A 6,044-nucleotide genomic window follows, 5' to 3' on the forward strand; every position below is an offset into this window, starting at 1 on the left:
TACTGCAGTGAAGACACTACGGTAAGAAGATCTAAGTATGTCGACTTCAGCTATGTTATTCATGTAGCTGAAGTTGCATAACTTAGATTGATTTCCCCTCGCCGCCCCAGTGTAGACCTGTCCTGACAAAAGAACTAGCTCCTTTACTGCTTGCCACAGTTGTCCTAAAGAAACAGCAACGGTAAACCAGCACACACCCTGGGTACGTACTCTGCTCTCAGCTTTGTCCGAAACCCCATGCTGTGCTATCTTAACTGCTGTTGGTAACTGTGTTAAAGCTAGCTCAGGTAGGCTAGCCTATGCACAGCTTTTGCTGTGCAGATGTACCCTAAGAAAACCCTAAGAAAACGCTACCTGCCTCACTCACTGTAGATCAGCGGTTCTCAACCCCCGGGCTGCATACGGTCCAATTAGCACACAGCTGCAGCCCAGCTAGCGAACAGGAGCAGCTAACAGGCATTTAGAGGGAGAGTCTAGGGGGTGGGGAGCTAGATACACTTAACATTCTTTAAACTTAAAGCCCAAAACACCCCCTGATAAAAACAAAACATTAACAAAGGAATGAGCTGCAGGAATAAAAAGAGAATGCAGGCAGAAGTCCAGCAACAGAGTGGGGACTATCCAGTTTATTGCACCCAATGCAGCATGTATGATTACCTCACCTATGGGCAGGTGGCGTATATGTGTGTTCGGTGCAAGGAGCTCCTGGCCCTCAGAGACCATATATGGGCTTTGGAGACCAGAGTGGGTGAACTGAAGGAGCTAAAGGAGACAGAGGTACATAGATGAGACTTTCCAGGACACAGTAGGACAGTCTTACCCCTGGTCTGACAGCCTCTGTGCTGTTGAGGAGGATGAAAGTCTCAGGGGAGGAGAACATCCAACTGGAGCAGAGGGAAATGATCCCATAGTTGGGAGGGACCCTCCTTCCAGATGATGTTGTGGTATCCTCTCGCACTGACGACATCTCTCCAGGGGAGGGAACTCCAGTTATTAGGAAGAGACAGGTAACAGTTATGGGGGATTTGATCTAGATAGACTTATGTGTAGTACTGGGGAGGATCCAGTGGTCGTGGTACATGTAGGTACCAATGACATAGGGAAGGATAGGAGAGAGGTCCTGAAGGCCAAATTTGGCTGCTAGGTAAGAGATTGAAGTTCAGGACTTCCATGGTAGCATTCTCTGAAATGCTTCCAGTTCCACACACATGGACAGTTAAACAGGCAGAACTGAGGGGTCTCAATGCATGGATGAGACAATGGTGTAGGGAGAAGGGGGTTAGATTTATTAGGAACTATGGAAACTTTGGGGAAAGGGGTAGCCTATATAGGAAGGATGGTCTCCACCTAAACCAAAATGGAACCAGATTGCTGGCAATTAAAATGAAAAAGTTTGTAGAGCCATAGACATCAACTCCATGGGTGCTCTGGGGCTGGAGCACCCATGGGGAAAAATTAGAGGGTGCTCTACACCCACCGGCAGCCAACTTCCCCTCATCCCCAGCCCCACCTCCTCCTCCTCCCCTGAAAACACCGCATTCCCGCTCCTCCGCCTACCTCCCAGCATTTCCCACCCAGCCACTGCCAAACATCTGTTTGGCAGCTTTAGCATGCTCCGGGAGGTGCGGGAAAGTGGTGCACTCAGGGGAGGAGGCGGGGAAAAGGCGGGGCCAGGGTGGGGATTTGGGGAAGGAGTTGGAATAGGGGCAGAGAGGGGGCAGAGTTGGGGATTTGGGGAAGGAGTTGGAATGTGGGCGAGGCCGGGGGCAGAGGGGGGGCTTGAGCACCCACGTGAAAGAGGGGAAGTCGGCGCCTATGCATAGAGCAGTTTTTAAACTAAGGGCTGGGGGGAAGCTGACAGATGCAGAGCAGCATGTGGTTCGGACAGAGATATACCTTAGGGGAGGATTCTCTATGTCCTAGTAAGTAGGAGAGGATGGAAGATGATAAGATACAAGTAGGATCTGATGAGATACAGTCAAATGAAAGAAAGTCTCATTCAATGTCATCATGTCATGGCATACAGCTAAAAAGTGACAAATTTTTAAAGTGCTTATATACAAATGCTAGGAATCTAAATAATAAGATGGGCGAACTAGAGTGCCTCGTATTAAATGAGGATTATTGATATAATAGGCATCACAGAAACTTGGTGGAATGAGGATAATTAATGGAACACAGTAATACCAGGGTACAAAATATATCGCAAGGACAGAATAGGTCATGCTGGTGTGGGAGTGGCACTATATGTGAAAGAAAGTGTAGAATCAAATGAAGTAAAAACCTTAAATGAAGCAAAGTGTACCATAGAATCTCTATGGACTAATTCCATGCTCTAATAATAAGAATATATCAGTAGGGATATATTACTGACCACCTGACTAGGATGGTGATAGTGACTCTGAAATGCTCAGGGAGATTAGGGAGGCTATAAAAATAAAAAACTCAATAATAATGGGGAATTTCAACTATCCCCATATTGACTGGGTTCATATCACCTCAGGATGGGATGCAGAGATAAAGTTCCTTGACACCTTAAATGATTGCTTCTTGGAGCAGCTAGTCCTGGAACCCACAAGAGAAGAGGCAATTCTTGATTTGGTCCTATGTGGAGCACAGGATCTGGTCCAAGATATGAATATAGCTGAACCCCTTGGTAATAATGACCATAATATAATTAAATTTAACATCCCTGTGGTGTGGAAAACACCACAGCAGCCCAACACTGTAGCATTTTATTTCAGAAATGGGAACTACACAAAAATGAGGAAGTTAGTTAAACAGAAATTAAAAGGTGAAAAGTGAAATTGACAAAAGTGAAATCCTGCAAGCTGCATGGAAACGTTTTAAAGACACCATAATAGAGGTTCAACTTAAATATATACCCCAAATGAAAAAACATAGTAAGAGAACCAAAAAAGTGCCACCGTGGTTAAAGAACAAAGTAAAAGAAGCAGTGAGAGACAAAAAGGCATCCTTTTAAAAAGTGGAAATGAAATCCTAGTGAGGAAAATAGAAAGGAGCATAAACTCTGGCAAATGAAGTGTAAAAATATAATTAGGTAGGCCAAAAAAAAAAAAAAAGAAGTTGAAGAACAACTAGCCAAAGACTCAAAGTAGTAGCAATTTTTAAAGTACATCAGAAGCAGGAAGCCTACTAAACAATCAGTGGGGCCACTGGACAATCAAGGTGCTAAAGGAGCTCTCAAGGACGATAAGGCCATTGAGGAGAAACTAAATGAATTCTTTGCATCGGTCTTCATGGCTGAGGAGGTGAGGGAGATTCCCAGACCTGAGCCATTCTTTTTAGGTGACAAATCTCAGAAACTGTCCCAGATTGAGGTGTCATTAGAGGAGGTTTTGGAACAAACTGATAAACTAAACAGTAATGAGTCACCAGGATCAGATGGTATTCACTCAAGAGTGCTGAAGGAACTCAAGTGTGAAATTGCAGAATGACTATCATTTAAATCAATTTCTGTACCAAGTGACTGGAGGATAGCTAACCTGACCCTAATTTTTAAAAAGGGCTCCAGAGGTGATCCCATCAATTACAGGCTGGTAAGCCTGACTTCAGTACTTGGAAAACTCATTGAAACTATAGTAAAGAACAACATTGTCAGACACACAGATGAATATAACTTGTTGGGAGAAAAGTCAACATGTTTTTTGTAAAGGGAAATCGTGCCTCACCAATCTACTAGAATTCTTTGAGGGGGTCAACAAGCATGTGGACAAGGTGGATCCAGTGGATATAGTGTACTTAGATTTTCAGAAAGCCTTTGACAAGGTCCCTCACCAAAGGCTCTGAAGCAAAGTAAGCTGTCACAGGATAATGGGGAAGGTCCTCTCATGGATTGGTAATTGGTTAAAAACTATGAAACAAAGAATAGGAATAAATGGTCAGTTTTCAGAACGGAGAGTAGTAAATGGGATGGTGTCCCTAGCCTCTGTTTGCCAGAAGCTGGGAATGGGTGACAGGGGATGGATGACTTGATGATTACCTGCTCTGTTCATTCCCTCTGGGGCACCTGGCATTGGCCACTGTCGGAAGACAGGATACTGGGCTAGATAGACCTTTGGTCTGACCCAGTATGGCCGTTCTTATGTTCTTATATGTTACATTCTTAGCTGTGTGCTAAAGGCCACTGTGGATTCCCAGCTGCCCTGCTGCCGGGCGCAGCAGGGTCCAGGCTGCCCAGCTCAGCGTGGCGGGGTCAGAGCCGCCAGCTGGCCCCGCAGGGGCCAGAGTCTGGGGCTGCTGCCTGGCCTCCCACCCAGGGCTCTCCTCCTGGCCCCACTCTGTGAGGGATCTTGGGCGGAGGCACTGCACATAGGGGCTGGGGGGATGCTCGGTGCTGTGGTTCTCAATCTGAGACCTACATAACACATTGTGGTCCGCATATGCAGCCCACAATGATAAATAGGTTGAGAACCACTGCTTTAGACAAACAGGTGAGAATCTTGGAGTCCCCCTCATGAAGAGAGTGGTGGTGTCTTTTGTCCTCCGAACCCCCGATGGGAGTGTGTGAAATTCCTGCTGAAGACACCCAAAGGGGGAACTGGCCTACAGCTCCTCCCTGAATATGCAGGTCACTGGGCCTCACTGTGAGAAGACAGTGGCAGGTAAGGAGACCACCCGTTGGGGGAAGAGAGGTTGTCTGAGGAGAGCTAAGGCCAAGGTTCTGGCTGTTTAGCTGAACTGAAAACTGAGAGATTCACTTGACAAATGCCTCAAACTCCCCAGGATGTGCACCCAATACCTCCCACCTCCATGGGGGCAGCCATGGGTGTGACTTGTCAACATGGGTCACAGGTCAACATGGGTTACAGGTCCCAATATTATTAGCCTAAGTGCTGCCTGTTTCAAACAATGTCAGTGATCTCTCCATTGTGTTTGTGGAGCTTCATCTTGAGCACCATTGGGGCTAGTTATTCAAAAGTTTACATGCTGGTGTATACCTGAAAATTGTCTTGAGTATATAACATGCCTTTTTTAAGCTCCTTCACAGAGTTAGGTCATCAATGGCTTTCATAAGGAGAGGCAAAACTGGGCATACAGCATCATGTGACTATATCAGCAACATCACACACAACTGGCTGGAGCATAGGCAGAACTACACATCAAGACCTACAAACAATTTCCAGGGGCTAGTGCTGAGCTTTTTGGACTGAAGGCCAGCCATTTACTTTTACAACAACAAAACCACCTAGGTTCCTTATGCACCCCATCTCTCTGGAATGAGAAACCTACACTTTCCCCCATAGCATTATTTATTGATAAAAGCAATTTAATGTGGCAGACACACAATGGAAGAGAGGCACAATAAAACTGAATCATTCTCTTTAAACCAGAATACCCGATAAGACAGAATTTGCTCTTTAACAGGTGTATTGTCCCATGATAGAGGGCAGAATGGACTCCTTAGTGTATTCAGCTATAATAAGCTGAAAGCTGGTATCAGATAACTCTAAAAGTAATGTAAACAAAAGTCTTTGTAAGAACCATTTTGGTCATAGTTCACCTCAATTAACATGCACAAACATGTTGTGTAACAATACATATAAGAAAGCTATAGCAAATGGAAACTTACTGTACTGCAGTTGATCACTATTCTTTCCTGGTGAAGTGATTATTTACAGTACTATAGTTAAATAAAGTCCTTTTTAGCTGCATTAAGATCTTGCCTTTCAAGAAACAAGAACTCCAGGAAATTCTAATTGTATAGTACGGTAAGAATGACAGGGCTAGCACTTCACGAATTTACCAAAATAGTTAAAATATATGCTGCTTGACAGGGATTTTAAGTGTATGATATATTAGGAAGCTTAGCTAGATTATACTTTCTATAATTGGCTCATATATTGAGTATAGTTAATTCAGATCTTTAGTTAATTGCAAATGAGTCACATTTGAAGTATGACTCACTTGTTTGACTGAAAGGATCATAGCTTTGTGTCCAAAAAGATTAAACAAGATACTGTAACATATTGTACCAGACAGATAGTTTAGGCTCATATTTTAAGTTTGGTTAAGAAGGGTTT

The sequence above is a fragment of the Mauremys reevesii genome, linkage group 9 (genome assembly GCF_016161935.1).
Source record: "Mauremys reevesii isolate NIE-2019 linkage group 9, ASM1616193v1, whole genome shotgun sequence".
NCBI classification, from domain to species: Eukaryota; Metazoa; Chordata; order Testudines; family Geoemydidae; genus Mauremys; species Mauremys reevesii.